General features: G+C 33.9%; 2 pseudogenes; both read right to left on the reverse strand.

The window, feature by feature from the left end:
- Positions 1–18,311: 18,311 nt before the first annotated feature.
- On the reverse strand, positions 18,312–19,724 carry LOC122903539 (annotated as a pseudogene).
- A 231-nt stretch (positions 19,725–19,955) lies between these two features.
- On the reverse strand, positions 19,956–20,229 carry LOC122901878 (annotated as a pseudogene).
- Positions 20,230–22,063: the final 1,834 nt, after the last annotated feature.

Raw genomic sequence — 22,063 nt, forward strand, 5'->3', positions numbered from 1 at the left:
CTTGGCATTTGGGGTCAGATCCAAAAAATCTTACCAACAATGATGTCAAGGAGTTTGGATTTACACTTAAGTGAGTCTCAGAATCTTTGCCTTTTGATAAAATAATTCCATTTATTTACATTTGTTTTAAAAACATATACATATATCTGCTTTATGGTTTATTAACTTTAATTTTTACAATTTTCTACATTTGAGTGTTGAAGTATCTCCCTTCTCTTCCCCACATCTTACTTTCCCTGGGTTGTCTGTGCTATTTTCTCATTTTCTCTTTTTTAGCTATGTCCTATTCTGGAAGTTTGGTAGTTCTACTATGATTTTCAATTTAGCTAGCATCTGCCATCTTCTCTAAGTGCTATATACAACTGATATTTCTTTATTAATAGGTCTGCAATAAATAATATTTATGTTTCTATCAAACAACTTATTTGGCTACAACTTTTTTCACCTACAGACAAGAGTATCTCTAAATCTGTATTTCCTATTTTTCCTTATTTTTTCTTTGATATATTTAGACCATTGCTATATTGTCCCTTTGTTTTGTTCCAACAAAATTGCTAAACTATTATAAATTCCCTATCATAATATCATCTACAACTTTTAGATAATCTACATATTATGAGTATATGCATATGTACTTCTGTTTCCTCTGCTCCTTTTATTTGTTTATCTTGAGATTGCTTTTCAAGTTTATTTGACTTTTCATTTAGTTAGAATAAATGAGTAAGTATTTTTTTCCATTTAGACAAAGTTTATGTAATTTCTATTTTGGAAGTGTAATTATGGAATTCTAGAGTGATGTTTGTCTTTCTGATTTTATGGCTTAAGTGAGCTGTATTTCTATTTGGAAGTTTCTAAAGTTTAATATCTATCCTAAGTATTCAAAAATTTCAAATGAAACTTTCTGTCTATAAATCTTCCCTGAGACTGGATGACCTCCTCTAAAATGAAAAGAGAAGTCACAAAAGGTTCTTTAATAATGTAGGACATTTGTGATTTTTCTTCTTTTAGAACTCCTGTTTGTCACATTATGTCTCAGCATTAGCTATTCTTCTTATTTCTTGTCTTTTTGGTAATAGCCATTCTAATAGACATGAGGTAATAGTTCGTTGTGGTTTTGATTTGCATGTTCCATATTATTTTTGATATTGAGCACATTTTCATATGCTTATTGTCCCTCTGTATGTCTTCTTTGGGAAAAAATGCTTATTCAGATCTTCTGACCATTTTTTAAATTTTTTATTTATTTTTATTTTTTATTTAAATTCCAGTTAGTTATCATATCATGTAATATTAGTTTTAGGTGTACCATTTATTGGTTCAACACTTCAGTACAATACCTGGTGCTCATCACAAGTACCTTTGTTAATCCCCATCACCTATTTCACCCATCCGTTCATTCCTCTCCCCTCTGGTAACCATTAGTGTGTTCTCTATAGTCAAGAGTCTGTTTCTTGATTTGCCTCTCTCCCTCTTTATTTTTCTTTTCCTTTTTCTCTTTACTCATTTGTTTTGCTTTTTAAATCCTGACTAAAATCAACAATACAAGAAATAATAGCTGTTGGTGAGGATGTGGAGGAAGAAGAATCCTATTGCAATGTTGGTGGAAGTACAAATTGGTGCAGTCCCTCTGGAAAACAGTCCTCAAAAAGTTAAAAATGGGGGGGGCGCCTGGGTGGCTCAGTGGGTTAAGCCGCTGCCTTCGGCTCAGGTCATGATCTCAGGGTCCTGGGATCGAGTCCCGCATCGGGCTCTCTGCTCGGCAGGGAGCCTGCTTCCTCCTCTCTCTCTCTCTCTCTGCCTGCCTCTCTGCCTACTTGTGGTCTCTCTCTGTCAAATAAATAAATAAAATCTTTAAAAAAAAAAAGTTAAAAATGGGGCACCTGGGTGGCTCAGTGGGTTAAGCCTCTGCCTTTGGCTCAGGTCATGATCTCAGGGTCCTGGGATCAAGTCCTGAATTGGCGCTCTGCTCATCAGGGAGCCTGCTTCCTCCTCTCCCTCTGCCTGCCTCTCTGCTTACTTGTGATCTCTCCCTCTTTGTGTCAAATAAAAAAAAAAAAATCTTTAAAAAAAAAGTTAAAAATGTAACTACCTGTGATTCAATAATTGCACTACTAGGTATTTACCCAAAGAATGCAAATATACTAATTCAAAGGGATACATGCACCCTGATGTTTATGGCAGCATTGTCTACAATAGTCAAAATCTGGAAATAATCCAAGTTTCCATTAATTGATGAATGGATAGAAGATGTAGTATATGTATATGTACACACACACACACACAATGGAACATTACTCATCCATAAAAAGAATGAAATCTTGCTATTGCAACAATGTGGATAGATCTAGAGAGATTATGTTAAGTGAAGTAAGTCAGGGAAAGACAAATATCAAGTGATTCTTCTGACCATTTTTTAATTGGATCTTTTCTATACCATTGGAGGTTTCTTATACATTTTAGAGATTACTCGCTTATCAAGCATATGGTTTTCAAATAATTTCCCCTTTTTAAAGGTTTACTTTATTTTAGAGAGAGAGTAGGGGGAAGGGAAGAGGGAGAGAATCTTCAAGTAGATTTCCTGCTAAGTGTGGAGTATGACCCAGGGGTCAATGTCATGATCCATGAGATGATGACTTGAGTCAAAACCAAGTGTCAGGGCTCCTGGGTGGCTCAGTGGGTTAAAGCCTCTGACTTGGGCTCAGGTCATGATCCCAGGGTCCTGGGATCAAGCCCCACATCGGGGTCCCTGCTCAGTAGAGAGCCTGCTTCCTTCTCTCTCTCTGCCTGCCTCTCTGCCTACTTGTGATCTCTGTCAAATAAATAAATAAAATCTTAAAACACACACACACACAAAAACAAGTGTCAGACATTTAACTGACAAGGCCACACAAGCATCCCGATTTGCAAATATTTTCTATCATGTGTGCAAGTTGCCTTTCCATTTTGTTAATGATTTCCTCTGCTGCACAGTTGAATTTTTGCTTTGATGTAGTCCCCCTTGTTTATTTTTGCATTTATTGCCTTTGCCTTTGTTATCAAAGATAAAAAGTCATTTCTGAGACTTAGCTTAAGGAACTTACTACCTATATTCTCATCTTGGATTTTATGGTTTCAAGTTTTACATTTAAGTCTTTAATTCATTTTGAGTTGATTTTTGTGCATAGTGTTAGATAGCTGTCTGGTTGCATTCTTTCACATGCGGCTGTCCAGTTTTCCCAGCATCATTTGTTGAAGATACTCTTCTGTTCCTATTTTATATTGTTGGCCCTTTTTAATCATAAATTAATGTACCATATATGTATGAGTTTAATTTTACACTATCTATTCTGTTCTATTGCTCTATATCTGTTTTATGCTAATACATTACTGTTTTGATTATAGCTTTGAAATATAGTTTAAAACTAGGAAATGTAATAGTCAATTTTTTTTTCTTTTTCAAGTTTTCTTTGTTTTTGGGGGGTCTTTTATGATTTTATGCAAAGATTAGGATTGCTTATTTCTGTGCGAAAATGCCATTGCAATTGTGATAAGGATTGCATGTAATCTGTTTATTGCTTTGGAAAGTATGAACATTTTAACAGTATTAATTGTTTTTAACATGTGAGCACAAGTGTCTTTCCATTTATTTGTGTCTTCTTTAATTTCTTTCATCAATGTCTCATAGTTTTCACTGTATAGGTCTTTCACCTACCAGATGAAATTTATTGCCAGTTATTTTATTATTTTTAATGCAATTACTAGTGATTTTTTATGTTTAGGAATTTGGAAAATATTTCAATCTTTTGATTAATATGTAGACAGTTTTATCTTTATAAACCTTCATATTCAATTCCATTTACTCATATACCTTTGTTATCGCTCAAAAATGTTTTAAAATTTTCTACTTTGAGGGCTTGAACAAGTTTTGGCTTTATTTGGTTTTTATTATATCAATTTAATTATATCAAATTTTAAGTATTTGATACTGTAAGACTATAAAATTTCTAATTTTTACATAAAAACATTATTTTTGCATTGAGTTTTAATTCTACAACCTTGTTAATTGTTTTAAAGGTTAATAATTTAACTATAATGTCTCTTTGCTTCTCCATTCTTTACATAATTGTATCATATAAGAACTTAACATTTTCTTCTCTTTTACAATTCTTTTCTCTTTCACTACTTTTTTCTTGCATTAAGATATTGCCTAGAGACTGTGGACCAATACTGAATAGAAGTGGTGAACATTCTTGTTTTCTTCTCAATAAAATAGGAAAGTTTCAATATTTCACCCATAATAATAATGTTTGATATATATATATATATATATATATTCTTCTTTTTTTAGATTTTATTTATTTGTTTGACAGACAGAGATCACAGGTGGGCAGACAGGCAGGCAAAGAGAGAGGAAGGGAAGCAGGTTCCCTGCTGAGCAGAGAGCCTGATGCGGGGCTCGATCCCAGGACCCTGGGGTCACAACCTGAGCCTAAGGCAGAGGCTTTAACCCACTGAGCCATCCAGGCACCCCTGTTTGATATTTATTAAAGATAAAAGTTACATATCCTTTTAGATTAGGAAAGTCCTCTTCTATCCCAAGTTTGATTGGGATCTATATATTAAATGTTATCAATATTTTCTACATATATTAAGGGTTTTTTAATAGTCTATTGTGTTAATATAGTAAATTATATAAATTGAATCTGAATGATAGACCATCTTAGTTTTCAACTTATCTTAATTACATTATATTATTCTTATGTAGTTATTGCTGCATTCATTTTGTTAATGTTTTCTTTAAGGCTTTATTTTAATCTGAATACATGTGGTCCATAATTTGATTTTGTTAAAATGTCCTTGTTCAGATTTCGGTATTAAGATTTTGCTGGCCTTATGGGTTGGAAATATGATTTCTTCCTTAAATACTTGTTAAAAAAATGCAGTGGTAATAACTTCCATAAATGGAAATGTGAGGAAAAAATTTAAACAATTTCTTAGTAGGACTAAAACTACTCATGTTTTTTCTCTCATTCTACACCCATGCCATCTAAATACTCAGATTTATTTGCATATTGTGTTCATAATATTTTCACATGATCTTTTTGATATTGGTGAGAATTTATATTTTATCTCATTTTGCTCTTGATTCCTTACTGATGATGATGATGATGATGATTTTTCTGCTTAGTTACAGAGAGGGACTCACCTTTTCAAATATGACTGAATATGTGTGAAGTGTTCTGCCTGGGATCCCTCCACCACTACATAGCCCAGCTGATGACAGTGGTAGTCACAGGAAAAACCTGCAAGTCTCTGACTGGACTTTAACCTTGGCCTGCTTGAGCAGCAAGAATTAAGGACAAGGATATTTAAAGCCAGTAGAAAAGCTTTAAGCTGTTAAAAAATAAATAAATCTCACAGCTTCCTTACATCTCAGATAATTGTTGTGAGCTCAACTGTCTTCTGGAGTTCACCAGAAATCTAATGCCTCAGAAGCCCAAGGTAGGAACGGACACAAACTTTTGTTGGCTTTATTCGCATTTGAGTCTCACTCCCTCACCTCTGCAATCCATCTCCCTAATACACTACTTTTACTATTTTTCATGACCTCTCTCCAAAGAAGCCCAACTTAGAGCAATTTACAGCATTTTTCAAATTTTATCTATTGTGGGGTTATGCTATTAAGAATGTGCATATTTAGAACTGTAGCATCTCTGGATAAACAAACACTTGATTTTTATATGGTCATTTGCTACATCTATTATAAAGCTTGTGCTTCAGAATCTCTTTGCTCTACGATGGATATAGGTTCATCAGGTATATTTTTTATCTAGTATCCTTTTTAAAATTTTTATATTTCTATCTTCTGGTAAATTTATTTCCAGATGTCCTTTTTAGCAACATGCAATTATTTTATTTAGATTCAACCTCAACAATTTCCATTTAATTATAGTATTTAGTCAATACTATAGTATATATAAATATAGTATTTAGTCAATATATTAAATACTAATATACTTGAAATTTAAATATATAATTGTGTGCTAGACACATGTCTAGAAACACAGCAGCCTTTTCTATGGTATTTTTGTCATTTTATCATTTTTTGAATATGTTATTTCCATTAAACAATGTTCTTTCTATAAGCTTAGAAAGTAGGCCCTTAGTTTATTTTCTAATTGATTATTCTAAAAATTAAAGCATAAAACCTTGATAATGCCTTATCAACATTCAACATTCTCTAGAACTTTTTTTTTAAGATTTTATTTTTTTATTTACTTGAGAGAGAGCACACAAGCAGAGGGAGCTGGAGAGGGAGAGAGAGAAAAACAGGCACTCCACTGAGCAGGGAGCCCAATGCAGAGTTTTATCTCAGGCCCCTGGGATCATGACCTGAGCCTAAGGCTGACTCTTAACCAACTGAGCCACCCAGGTGCCCCAAATCTAGTACATTTCTCCTCTTCGCAGGTATGTAAGACCCTAAAAACCTTTAATTTGTTTTAATTACTTCCAGAATTATGTAATTATAACTTTATTAATCACAGACATTAAATTTCAGAAAGCAATATTGTTATTATTATCATCATTATTATAATTATTGGTGATGTTCTTTCTGTTATGCTCATTTAAATTTACCGACATATTTAGTATTTATTTCACACTGCAGTTATGACCTTTGACCTGGGCTTGTGTCTTCCAAAATTAAGCCCTTTATGTTGTCTTTAGTATGGTTCTGTTTGTAGTAAATTCTCATTTTGTTATCCTTTGATGTTTAAATTGTATTATCATGAAATATTTTTGCTGGATAATATACAGGACACTAAACTGGTAAGAATTTTTGTTGTTACCATTTTATTTTTATCTTAGTCAAATATTAGTGTTTGAGAAGTAATCTTCTGGTTAAAGTGTTGTTCCCTTAAAGATACTCTGTTTCTAACTGCTTTGAAGATTTTCTCTTTGGTATGTTTTCTCTAGTTTCACACCAATATTTTAGGTATGGATTTATTTATATATATTTTTAAAGATTTTATTTATTTATTTGACAGAGATCCTAAGCAGGCAGAGAGGCAGGCAGAGAGAGAGAGATAGAGGAGGAAGCAGTCTCCCTGATAAATAAAGAGCCCGATGCAGGACTTGATCCTAGGGTCCTGGGATCATGACCTGAGCCGAAAGCAGAGGCTTTAAACCACTGAGACACCCAGGTGCCCCTCTTTTTATTTTTCTGTTTAGCATTTACTGGGCTGATGGATTTGGGAGAAATTTGTTTTTTATCTGTTAAGGAAATTTTTCAGATATTAAATCTTCAGATATTACTAAGCTATTCTTTTTCTATTTTGCTCTGGCTAGCAGTCAACAAAAGAAACAAAACCTTCATATAAAAACAGCAATGAAATAAAGTTTTCCAATGACATAGATTAGTTTGGAAGAATATCTTACGTTACAGAAGAGAATGCAAACTGCCAATACTTTGATTATGGCCTCATGAGACCCTGAGCAAAAACACCAACTTTGACTTCAGACCTAGGAAAGTGTGTGATAATAAATGTTGTTTGAATTCTTGCAGTCTGTGATCATTCTGGATCAGCAAAAACTTAAAAAAAAATGCAGTTAGTGAGTTTGGCTTTATCTCCTTAAACATAATAAGCATAGTTTTTTGTCAGTTTATCATTTGTGTCTAATCAATCTGGTTATCTGTTTTCAAACTCAGTCCAAATAGAAACTTTAAGAGCAAATCTAAAGGAAGCTGGATTTGTTATAAATAATATCACAATGGTCTCATAAAGTCTTATCAGCAATAATTATTTCAGAATATAGTAGATTAAGGAACTTAATTTCTGTGCTAAAACAATTTAGAATCTATTATTTCATGTGAAGTGATCACATGTCAAAGAAAACATAAATAGAATAAAACAGTGTAGTTGAACTTAATGCATTCCAAAATATAAAATATTCATGCATTTTTGAGTAAATTAAAAAAAAACAGAAGGAATAAATTAAAGAATTAAGAATAAGATTGTTAATCCAAAAATAGAGGAGCTTGAATTTTCAACATAAAACTCTTACAGGACAAAGATTAAAGAGAGACATCTAAGAACATAGAAAGAATTCTGAGTTAAAGGAGATTTGGTGCAAAGATAGGGTAATTAAGTAACTTTAAATACGAAGACATTGTGAAAAGATCCAACTTGGATACAAAAGTTTGTTTCAGAGGGGCAGAGTGTGACTATGGAAAAATAATAATTTCCAAAGCTATCTGTATTCTAATTTCTTTTTTTTTTAAGGTTTTATTTCTTCGACAGAGACAGATCACAAGTAAGCAGAGAGGAAGGCAGAGAGAGGAGGAAGCAGGCTCCCTGCTGAGCAGAGAGCGCGATGTGGGACTCGATCCTAGGACCCTGAGATCATGACCTGAGCCAAAGGCAGAGGCTTTAACCCACTGAGCTACCCAGGCGCTTCTGTATTCTAATTTCTGCAACATATTTATATTATGATACATGGCAAAGGGAATTAATACTGCAATGGAATTGAATTTGTTAATCAGTCTATCTTAAGATAGGATGGTAATACATGATTATCCACATGTGTTCAAAGTGAAGGGCAAGCAAAAGAGGAGAGGGTCAGAGAAATGCAATATGAGACGGTATTAACTCATCTTTGCTAATTTTCAAGATAGATGGGGCGATGAGAGAAAGGATAAGGATGCCCACTAGATACTGGAGAAAGCAAAAAAGAAGATGATGTATAGATGAAAGATGAGAGATCTAGATATAGATGATATAGGTATAGATGTAGCTATATATATCTTCCTTCCTGCCCAGAGATTACAGAAAGAAATGCAGTACTGTCAATGTCCTGACTCTCTCCCAGATTCGTGGTAGTCTTGATAATCAGGACCACTGTTGATAAGTTAATAGGTTTCAGAGCTCCTCCAAAAATCAAAATGTTTTCTAACTCTCTTGAAAAACCTTATTCTTAGACCTTTGTGATTTTTCTGACCTGACTCAAAGCTCATTCATGAGAATTGCGTTATTCCTAGAGCAATTAGTATGGATTTAGAGAAAAAATAAGTCGGATTCATATACAGGCATACATCCAAGATATTGCTGGTTCAGTTCAAGGCCACTGTAATAAAGCAAATATCACAATAAAGACAGTGAAGTGATTCATTTGGTTTCTCAGTGCATATAATGTTATATTAAATATAGTATAATGTTTACACTAAAGTATACAATAGCGTCATGTCTCCAAGGGAAAAAAAAAGTACATACCTTAATTATAAAATACTTTATTGCTAAAAAAGGGTAACCATCATCTGAGCTTTCAGCAAATCAAATCAGTGATAACTGATCACCATAGCAAATATAGCAATAATGAAAAAGTTTTAAATATTGCAAAAATTAGCAAAATGTGACAAAGAAACAAAGTTTGTAAATGCTGCTGGAAAAGGTGATGCCAATAGACTCGCTCAGTGCAGCATTGTCAAATCCCTTCAAAGAACAAAAGCTGCAGTATCAGCAAAACACAATAAAGTGAAGCACAATTAAATGAGATATGCCTGTATTAATTATATTTTTAAAATTTAGATGGAATAAATAGCAAAATATTTTAAATATAATTATAAAATAACAACATTATTACTATAAAGAATGGATTAATGAAGGACATCATGAGGATAATAAAAAATCTAGAAACAACAGAGTAGTAAATGTGATTTCCCAAATTATACATGTGATTTCCAGATATATATATATAGATAGATAGATAGATCTATCTATCTATATATATATGAGAGACTGGTGAAAGTAATAAATAATAAATAATAAATAAAGATGTCAATACTCCTTAAATTGATCTACAATTAAAATTCTAACAAACGTTTTTGCAGGAATGGGAAATACAGAAGAGCTAAAATTATAAAATTCTTAGGAGATAGTAGTGAAAAAAACATTAGACATTGGATTCAGCAACAATTTCTTAGATGTGACAGCAAGATCTTAGTAACAACAACAAAAAGTAAATAAATTATGGGGAGCCTGGGTGGCTCAGTCAGTTAAGTGACCAGCTCTTGGTTTCAGCTCAGGTCATGATCTCTTCGTCATGGGATCAAACCCCATGTGAGGTTCCATACCCAGTGCCAAATCTGCTTCATATTCTCTCTCCTCTTCCTCTGCTTCCCCCGCTTGGGCATGTACATGTGTTCTTTCTCTAAAATAAAATTAAAAAGTAAATAAATTGGACTAGATAAAAAATAGGAACTTTTGTCTATCAACGGACACTATCAAGAAAATCAGAGTGAGGGAATATTTACAGTTATAAATATAATTAAGAGTTTGATATCCAGAATATATTAAAAAAAAAAACTCTTCAAACTTAACAAGAAAAAAATCAATAAAAAATGCACAAAGGATGACGAGAGCTTTGTCTACAGAAGATATACAAATGATCACTAGGCATATGAAAAGGTGCTCAACATTATTAATCATCAAGGAAATGCAAATAAAATTACAAAGGAATGCCATTTTACATGCATTGGAATGATTGTAACGATTATTTTTAATAAAATAAACAATACAGGGGCGCCTGGGTGGCTCAGTGGGTTAAGCCTCTGCCATTGTCTCAGGTCATGATCTCAGGGTCTTGGGATTGGACCTGGCATTAGGCTCTCTGCTCAGTGGGAAGTCTGCTTCCCTGCCACTTCTCTGCCTGCCTCTCTGCCTACTTGTGATCTCTGTCTGCCAAGTAAATAAATAAAATTAAAAAAAAAAAAAACTCACTGGGGGAAGATGTGGAGAAATTGGAGCAGGTACATTGAAAGTAGGGATATAAAATGGTGCAGGTGCTGTGAAAAACCATCAATTTCTCAGAAAGTCACACAGAGAATTACCATATGATCCAGCAATGTCAGTCTTAGATATAATATCGAAAAGAATTGAGAGCAGATGGCACCTGTGTGGCTCAGTGGATTAAGCCTCTACCTTCAGCTCTGGTCATGATCTCAGGGTCCTGGGATGGAGACCCATATCGGGTTCTCTGTTCACCAGGGAACCTACTTCTCCCTCTCTCTCTGCCTGCCTCTTTGCCAACTTGTAATCCCTCTCTCTCTGTCAAATAAATAAATAAAATATTTTTTTGAAAAAGGAAGAATTGAAAGCATGGACTCAAACACATATTTTATACCAATGTCCATAGTAACATTAGTCACAATATCTAAAATGTAAAAACAATCCAAATGTCTGCCAACAGATGAATGCATAAACCAAATGTGATATATAGTACAATTGGAAAATATCATTAATGGCCGTAAAAGGAAAACAGATTTTGGTGTATGTTACAATATGAGTAAACCTTGAAAACATTCTGTGTGACATAAGGCAGACAGACAAGGACACATACTGTTTGATTCCACACATACAAACTACCTGGAGTAGGCAATATGTAGAAACAGGAAGTATATTAGAGGTTGGTGAAGGGGAAGGGAGTTATTGTTGATCAGGTAGAGTTTTTATAGAGGATGATAAAAAAATTTGAGGTATAGATAATAGCAATGGTAGCACAACACTGTGAATGTATTTGCACTGAATTGAACTCTCACAAATTGTTCAAATGATAAAATATTATATCTTGCTGATAGATAGATAGATAGATAGATACATGAAAGACAGGTAAAAGATAGATGTTAGATAGATAAAAATAGATTATAAAGAAATATCTGGAGGTCAGGGAAGGGGAAGGAAGAGGAAGAGAAGGAAAGGAAATAAAAGACAGGGGGAAGAAAAGGGAGAGAAAGGGAGGGAAAGGAAGGGATTTTGGAAGGATCTCATGCTTTCGCACATGAGAAGATATTACATATTAAAAATATCCTTTGTAGGATTCTTATTAATGACAAATACGCTGAATACAATCTAAAACCCCATTGGAGGCCTCTAGTATACCCTCTGAGTTATTTCTGCCTGTCATTTTCTTTGGAAAAAAATGGTGAATTGTAGAAAACTGATAGTAATGTTAATGGTGTATTTACATTTAAATACATATAAATTGTATCCATTGATGTGTAAATATTGACCAGCTTTGAATGTATCTATAAATTAATTTTGGTATATTTGTGTATGCATGTTTGTGTGTGTGCTAAATTCTCTGAACCAGTGCTAACATCTTAATGAGTGTTCTCATTCATTGATAAGGTAAAAAAGTCTGATGAGTTTTCATTTTATATGTGTGTAAGAGTCATTATATTACCTTTTAAAAATCATACTTTAACATCATAATTTGGAAATTATTCATCTGAATTAATAAAACTTTGCTCATCTATATTTGTTAATACCACAAAAGTTAAAAGAAATGAGTTTGAGCTGTATATTCTGTTATGGAAACTTATTTAAGAAATATCATTATTAACTTAAGTTGTTAATATATATACAATATCTCTATCTCAAAATTTGCATATGTAGAAGCTATGGAAATATGTAAAGGAAATATACATTTACACTATGAACTCTTAACTAAGGTGCTTACATGATTTGCCATTTGAACTGGGACATTTCTATGAAATAAAAATATTTCCATTACCTGGGTGGCTCAGTGGCTTAAGCTGCTGCCTTCGGCTCAGGTCATGATCTCAGGGTCCTGGGATCGAGTCCCGCATCGGGCTCTCTGTTTGGCAGGGAGCCTGCTTCCCTCTCTCTCTCTGCCTGCCTCTCCATCTACTTGTGATTTCTCTCTGTCAAATAAATAAATAAAATCTTTAAAAAAAAAAAAAAAGAAAAATATTTCCATTACATTAACAACTATACCAAATTAGTAGGTATAAACTGGGACATGTAGTCACTCAATTGTTAATAATTGTTACTTCTAGGAAAGGTAATGTTTTTAGTTATCTTTTAGCATTTTAAAAATAAAAATATAGACCTTTATTATTTCTACACTTTTTAAGTAAAATGAAACACAAAAAATATTTAAATTATTGAGCTTAAAAATACTGTCTGAAATAGAAGTTTGGTTACATTGTGGTTAATTATAAGTGAATTATGATATCATCATAATTGTAAGTGAATCATTGTAAGTGAATTATGATACAAATCTAGGATAAGCTATTGTATAGCTTTAAAAAGTTTCAGTAGTGCTTAGTTATAGAGAAGTTGTTCATTATACAATATAAAATTTAAAAGCAATATATAAGCAATATAGAAAGTAGGTGATTCCGATTAAAATGCGTATCCTGGGAAAAAGGTAACTGATAACTGGAATTTAAAAAACATACTTTTAAGTATGTTTTTACTCATTTTACTTTTTTATTTTCCAAAATTTTCTGCAGTGGTCATTTATCTCTGTTTCAATCATTAATCACTTACACACACATTTTTTTCTCTACATGGGATAATAGCTATTAATTGTCTTATTTTTTTACTCAAAAGCTTGTTTCGCCCAAACCATTGAGCTACTGAAATAATTAACCAAATTCCATAATCTAGAAAAGTTTTACTAAAGCACAGGAGAAAGAGGGACAGAAGTGAAAAGACATGTGCTGTAACCCTTTCCCATTTATCCCTCTGAGTGCCTCTTCTTGTCCAACCTAAATGCCCTCCATTCCATGTAAAAAAATTTGTCCATTCCATATCCTCCATCTGGAAATATCTTCATTACCATTGTTCTAGATGACCTTCATGTAATGCCTCCCTGATGCCTCCCTGATGCTCCTGCACCACCTGATTCAGTTAGATCCAACCTAAATTACTCCCATAGCATCCAGCTGTTACTCTTTTCATAGCATTTTCCATATTGTCCTTTTAGTGTAAGTGACTTTCAAGTTTTAAACTGTGAGATAATAAAGAGCAATGACCATGAGTCTGCTTTTATATTTTTGGTTCAAAAATACCTCACATGAGTTTCAACTTCTGGTGCTGGATTGAATGGGCCTTCGAAATGACTAGCAGACCTGGAAAGCAAACCATGAATACAATTTAATCCCTCAATAAAAATAATGTGCCTTTTCTTCTGGAAGGGCTTACCCCCCAAAAGACAACTCCCCTGCCTTCCCTCAAGTACTAAATAACTTTTTTTTTTTTTTTTTTAAGTTCTCTTACTCCCTTCCAAATTATGGGTGTCCCTACTGGGCAAAGTTGGAATTAAGCCCTAAACACCATCACCAAATTATCAGAGCAGCTTCCTTTCTAAGTCTGCCACTCAAGAGCAAGATAAATCTCTCTGATGCTTTTGGATTCCATTGCCTCCACCACTCTGATGAAACTGTTGGACGACTTTTCAACATTTCACTTCCTTCAGCTCACATAACATAAGCTAATCACCAAAGTGAAAGTGGATTTATTTGGTCTATCATTTCTGTTCTGATGTGTATTTCTCGGCTTCGGTATTCCTGGTGACATACTTCCAAGAAAATATTGAAAGTTGCTCTTAAGGTGAAAATAGTTCTGAAACAAGCTTAGGAAAAAGAAACCCAATTTTTAGAATTCAAAAGAAATATGAGTGACGCCAGGTAGGGATGATGGCTTACATTCAAAGCTGAAAGCAATGAGTATTCATATTCTGAGATTCTTTAGAAACTTAGTATTCTCCTTTTCACAGAGATCCTCATTTAAGAAGATGTCATAGGAAAGACCAGTGTGAGGTCTCAGCATGCCTGGGGGAAAATGTTTCTAGTTATGGGGGCTTTTTAATCTGTGCTTGTGATTCATCAATATAGCCCAACCAAATGCTTTATTAATTCAGAAGGTGTCATGATTTTAATTTATTTTATATCTTTTATTGCTCAAGCCAAATACTTTACTAATCATCACATGTGTTTCAACGATAGAAGCATCCATTAAAATACTTGACAGGCTGCCCATTAATCTACGCATTGTGGCCCACTGTGCACTTTGCTGATGGAATTTCACATTTTATAGACCCTTCTTTGAATTTTGATGATTTGGTTCAATATTGTTAGCAGAGAACCTGCCTTCTTGGGAATGTATTGCCCATTAAAAGTGACATGCTAGGGTGATTGGGATGTGTTTTGATTTAACAATTGAGTTTATAATTGTATACACTTCAGTAACCACAGAGCTTCCTCTGTTGAAAGGGACTTTGGCACTTGTGAATTTATGTTGTAAAAGAGCTTTCTTTCTTCTATTTTTAGACCCCAAACTGATGCAAAATCTTCTTCAAGACCAAATGAATAATATTTATAGATATTTTAGAACACATCTTTTTTTTTTTTTTCCTTTTTAAGAACATAATATCTCAAATTTTAGGGTGCCTGGGCAGGTCAGTTTGATTAAGTGTCTGACTCTTGACTTTGTCTCAGGTCATGATCTAGGGATAGTGAGATGGAGCACTGCATTGGGATCCATGCTCAGCATGGAGTTGGCTTGGGATTCTCTCTCTCCTTCTGTTCCTCCTCACCACTCACACACTCTCTCTAAAATAAATAAATAAATAAAATCTTAAAGAAAAAAAGGAATATAATATCTCAGATTCTACCATGATATGTTAAATAAAGCAATCTTCAGAAAGTAGAAGTCAAGAAAGAAAGAAAGAAACAAACAAACAAACAAACAAACGAAAGCTTAGGATAAAATGCTGAAAATGGGTTCTTAAAGATTCTAGGTGCTAGATTCACACCATCATTGACATTATTAGCTATCTTCACTGGGTAATTTGCTCGATAAATTCAGAAACTACACAACAACCAAACCAAACCATACTAAAACAAAACAAAACAAAATAAAGAAAAATAAACAGCTTTATTTGACTTTTTTTTTTTTGTTTCCAATTGTGATGCTTTTAAATTTTGCATTTTCCTTAGTCACTTTAATCTAGAATCAATACAGCCTTAATCTTGTATATCAGCCAACATGGAATGACCCCCATAGTGTTCATAAATATTTATTCAACAGCTATTTCTTGAGCTCCCTACTATGTATGTATCATTTGGTAGGATACACTGTCCTCAAGGCAGTGGTTGGAAGACACATATGAGAAGTTGAGAAACATAAACAATTTATCAGAAGTCAGAGTATGATTTTTTCAGCAAATTTAGTGTAGTGGAAAAGGCAACACAGACAGAGTTTGAGGGAAATTAGTTTCAGCAAAGGATTATTAAATGTATCTTCTGTGCATTTTGAGTTCAGGCAAAGCTGCATACAACTCACGGCCCTAGAATCACAGAACTATGGGGCCCAGAGAAGGCTTTAAAATTCCTTCCTTGCCTCAGTTCCCTATACATTGAATTTATGCAACAGATCACTAATATGACTTCACAGATTGTTGGCAGGTGTAAAGGATAAGAGAGACACTGTGAATATAGTGTATATTAAATATCAGATACCCAAATGTAACTTTGGTGATAAATATGTAACTTCGTTAACACAAATACTAAAAAAGAAATGTAGTAAAAAAGAAAGTTAATAGTGTATTGTATAGTCAAATGATCTCCCATGGAATAGATGGACCTCACTTAGGTCTTGAAAGGACAGACTGGTTAATGAAATAAAGGTGTGTATGCCCAAGGGAGAAGAAAAATCATAAGTGAAGGGTGGGAAGTAAGACAGTGCATAGTGTATGAGGGATCAAGAGTGTATGAGTTCATTCGAGATATCTGGTTATATGATAGAGTGGATTTATTCTAATAATGTCAGTTATTCCAAAATGGGGGGGGTGTCACTCAATTTTGCAGGTTGCCATTTTTTAAATTTGGACTCAGAACATGCTGGTATATTAGCAGGTTTCAGATGAATTACAAACCATTAATTGCTAACAGTTAATATGATGACATTTTTGATAATCCAGTTAAAAATGAGAGAATTAGGGTCAAGATATAGGATTTTGTCATATAATCCTACTAAGTTACTATCAGAATTATTGCAGAGGCAGTAAAAAGGTATCTGAATGAAGTTGAATTTAGACACAGAGGTTGGGAACATGGAGGTCTGGGAAAAGGACAGCTATCTTTTATTGTTAAATATTTTATTTCATTTGAATAATAGATGAATATATGATTTTTATAAAAAATTAACAAAATAATTTTTATTCATAATAATATTAGATAGGCTTTTCTTGAGGAAAAGTTATAGCCTGTTATGAAATGTAATGAGTAAGCCTGAATATGTTCATAGAAGAGGGTCTCATGATTGCCTATCATTCCTTTTGAGTCACCAAAAAAAAAGTTAATTAAGACTCTGGTTTATAGAAACATCCCATACAGTCAGCATATATGCTGAAAGCATGAAAAATGCTTTTTCTTCAGTATACAAAGATATTTACACTATAGCCATGAAGAGCATTATGTAATGATATTTTTGCTAGGGAAATTTCTAGACTTCATGGTTTCATCTTGCTTCTTAAGAACAGAATCCTTTACATGTCACTATTCTTAGGTTCTTACAAGGTATTTTCCCTTCATATTCTTCTATATCCACAGCATGATATTAGGGAATATTCACACACACACACACACACACACACACACACATACACATGCACATCATACACCCACACATACACACACAGAACTCTATTTTAAAAGGAAACCTAAACCTAAGCCCCTAAAATTATAGAGATGTCCTTACAATTTTACCATACATTTTAGGCTATGCCTTCACAAACCATATAGCAATAATATGTGGGTTCTTTATTAAGCTAGTGAACCAATAAGCATGCAAAAAATTTTTAAGCAAGTGCCTAAATGTGCAACAATTTTACCATGTCTCTCACCTCTCTCTGAACAGATATGGTTGATAACTGACCATTAAGAACATTTCATAGTTCAAAATCCAACCAAGTTTATTTATGGAACCATCAGTATATTAACACACAAAAATTAATCTTTCCCTCCTTCCTAAATACCACTAACTATATGCTGATGCCCTTAACCTGACTCAGTCTCAGTCTATTCAAATTGGTCCCTAAGCACAAAACTTCTTACATGAAAATTTTGTCAGTTCCCCGCTCAAAACCATTTAATTGCTCAGAGTTCTTAGTTGCATGAATCTGTCTTGCTTAACCAACAAATAATTGAGTATAAGTTTTAGATAAATAACAGAATAAGACAAGGAGACTGAAAAAAAGTTGGATAGGATAATAGGTGTGAGCCAGAGTAATTCTGTTCTTGCAGACAGTGTTATATATATACTTTTTTTTAAAGGTATGGAAATGGATATTCATGACATTGGCACATATATTCCCCTGTCCCCTGCTACAAATGGAATAGAAGTGGTGAAAGTGCCACTTAGACCCCAAGCCTTCTGAGCTATGGCCCAGATCTAGAAGGCACAGCCTTCCTGCTTGGTCTACTGGTGGCAAAGTAACTCACCTATTCAACCTTTTCCCATCTATGGCTAAGGGGAAATATCCATCCTCCCAGAGTGATTTGGGATACATGAGACAGACATGGTCATAGTACATCCCTCAATAGAGATACTGGTATCTAAGAATTCCAGGATGATATTCCAAAAGCAGTAAATCAAATGCCTGTTGATGAGGGTTACAGTAGAGATTCCAGAACTAGATTCCAACTCAGCCAACGTTTGTCCACTCCAAGAATTTCTACTAAAAAATCTGGTATGACTTCCATCAGGCTCTGCAAAGACTATTTCTCAGCAGCCACATTCTGTTTTTTAGTCCATACAGACTGGATACTCAGGCAAAATTCAACCATACCAGACAGACTCCTAAAGAAGCCAGAGGTACTGTACTCTAGACATGTTAGATCAACTACTTGAACTTCTAGCCTCCTCTGAACTAGGGTAGCAAAAATAAGATGAAAAACTTTCTGCATATTTACCACACATAGTCATCTCCTCTGTCTATTAGCTGCAAAAGGAGTAGATCCCAAGTTATGTTAGCTAAATCTATCTCTGTGCCTGATCATCATTGCTGAGTCCTTGGGCTGATACAGCAACATCTGACAAGTGGCCATCCACACATCCTTTGGGAATTCATTCAGGATGTTTTTTCTTCCTGGATGCATTTCTAGTAGCTAGTTTGTTAGTATTCTAACCTGTATATTTCATCATGGCTATTGTACTAACCAGCAGTCACAAACATTAGTAATACAGTGGCTGTGAATCCTAAACACCCCCAAATCTTTATGCTGTTATACTGACAATCAAAACCCAGTTTGGTGGGTGCATTTGGTCAAGACAAAAGGGATCGCTCTGCATGCATTGCTTCTATTGCATGACACGGGCAGTAGCTTCCTTCAATACTATCCATAATGGAAAAGAGGCCCCCCATGAGGAGGAGCAGCTAGATGATAGAAACGGGAATGAGTTAGTGAATCAATGAATTTTTTGACTCCAATGTTTCACTGGTATTTAAAAAAAAAAATGACTTCCTGACTCTCCAATGCTTTCACAAAAAGATGAAAACCCTTTGCCTAGACTTTAGGGCTCTTCCTACTATACATGTTGCTTATCTCTCCAGTCTGAAGGGCATTTGAACCACTAGACTCTTGGCATTTACCATTTAACTATAGAACTGCTTATATTTTACAATAATGTATTTGGTGAAAATTATTAGTCAGTGATGTATTTTTCAGCTTCAAACAATGTCTTTAATATTTTCCTGATCATATCACTTAATTTCCCTTTTAAGAATATTAGTTAACTCTCCATATCTGAGAAATTGGTAAACAGTTTAATACACATAAAACCAGGCAAAATGGAGATTTTTTTCCAAAGTAGTAAGATGACTGGTAACAGCAGACTGAGATTTCTTACCTGGCAAAAAGTGAAGTACAGTATGAGCATGATAAGGTCAAAGTGAAAGTGAAGACCTCATTAGCCTGGAAAAAATGGTAAGGACAAAATAGACATGTAGGAAAGCTTGAGGACTAACATTCAATTCTTTTCTTTCTTTCTTTCTTTCTTTTTTTTTTTTTGGCTATTATAAAAGTTTATTTAACCAAAAATCTCAATATGAAAATGCACATGATCTGATTTTTATATTGCAGGTTGCCATACAGGTATTATGGAGAGGGGACATGTGGAAGCAGTTGATTCTTCTGATGAACACATCCATTGTTTATATTCGTTCTAAGGTTTCTAACATGATGATACTATTTCCTCGTATTACCACCATTCCAAATTGTTCTGTTGCCCACTAGTTGCCATCTCCACACATTTCATCTATCACAAGATTCATAAACGGATCGAACCCCTGCAATATTCCTTGAACATGTCTGCCACCATTTAATTTCAATGATAATTTCTTGTCCATAATTTTTTTCAACTCGGGAGGGTGAGCTTTGCTCATGGTGTCTACTCGGCGAGCTCAAAGATGCCTCCAAACGGAATTTGTGGCATCCCTCGCGCTCGCGCGGTGGGCCCAGCATAACACTCAATTCTTAACTGACTCTCAGTAAAATTAATTCAAAGAAGTTTTAGTAAGTAGAATGAGCCTTGACTGCTCAGAGTGATATTTTAAGTTCCCCGGAAACATTTCAAGTTTGGAGCTAAATGAGCAAAGATATTTAGAATGAGAATCAATTTCCTAATCCTTATTACCATGATATATTTTTAGCTATTTCATTTCCAACCTCAAGTAAAGGACTTTGAGAAGTTCTGGTGTTGGCAACCCAAACTTTCTGAGATTCACTAACATTAAAAAAAAAAAAAAAAAGTCTTCTGAGAAGGAGTTATCCATTCTTCTGTCATCTCAAAATTTCCTGTGTTCCTCTATTATCAAGCTATTTTATTCTGCTTTGTAGCATAGTTGTTAAAATTCTGACCCAGCCATATTTTCCAGCATTTTTTCCTCAATTAAAAGTAGATAACAATTCTGTTTAATAGAGTTTTTGTGAGATCAATTTTGGTGATCTATGTAAAGTACCCAGCACACTGCCTTGCACAAAGTAGAGGCCAGTGATTTTATTTCCATCCTCTTGCTTCCTACCTAATTCTTTTTTACAGATATATTCTTAATGGAAGATACATTGTCCACTCTATGAGTTGAAATAGTTTTTGCTGATTGAGGAATTATAACATGTATGAGTGTCAGAATTTTATAAATAAGGAGTTTGAGGCCCAAAGTAATAAACAAGCTGGCCTAAAATGGCTTGACAAACCAATGGCAGAACCAAATTCTGATTATGTTTTTTTCTGGCATCCAAGTAATTGTTTTTGTTAATGAATTAAATTATTAAAAATATTAATAATTGCTATTACAGTATCTCTTTTCTTTATTATCTCAAAACATCTTATAGGTATAGGAGTATTCTAGTTCCTTATCAAGAATTATTAGTTACTTTAGTAATACTCATAGGTCGTAGCATATGCTGGAGTTCTCTTCCTGATTCCCACTGGCTGACTAATGTAATGTTTATTTCTATGATTCATAACTAGTTAACCACAATAATATTCAAAGTAATGAGTAATTATTGGTATTTAGTAGGAAAGCACAAAATTACCTAGTTCTGACATTGTTTCACAATTAGATATCAGTGTTTGCCTTGATACTTTCCAACTAATACCAAAAGCCATATTTATATAATTATTTTTACCTGCCTTGGACAAGATTTATTTAAATATCTTGGTGTTTCAGTCTCTTCATCTGCACCTGAAAAACAGACATGATTCCATCATACAGTTGAAAGAAAAATTGTTAAGTCATGTGTTTTACAACACTAGTACTGGTTAGAAAGCACTGTACATGGTCAGTGATGGTCATGCCCTTCTTCTTCTCAAATAAGCTTCATTAAGCTAGAGAGATTTCCTGTCACTACAGAAAGGTTGGAGGAGTTAAGAGGTGAGCTTCAAAGTAATTGCAACTTGAGAATCCATTGCCTAAATGTCACAAAATCAAAATAAGTACTTTTCTGCACTCGGTATTATCTGTATCTGTAGCATATCTGCACACCTGATATAAACTAACTTCTCTAGGGCACATGTGTACTTCTTTTGTTCTCTCCTCAATGGTCTCTACCACTGTTGTGTCAAAATAGATAGGTACAATGAATCTTTCTGGATGTGATTTCATTATGGATATTTTTCCTTGTCCATTATCAAAAAAAAAAAAAGAAAAGAAAAAGAATCACCATTAACTTTAGAATAATGTGTTAACTTTATAAAGCCAGGAAAAAAGTTTATTT

The sequence above is a fragment of the Neovison vison genome, chromosome 3, assembly GCF_020171115.1.
Source record: "Neovison vison isolate M4711 chromosome 3, ASM_NN_V1, whole genome shotgun sequence".
Classification (NCBI taxonomy): domain Eukaryota; kingdom Metazoa; phylum Chordata; class Mammalia; order Carnivora; family Mustelidae; genus Neogale; species Neogale vison.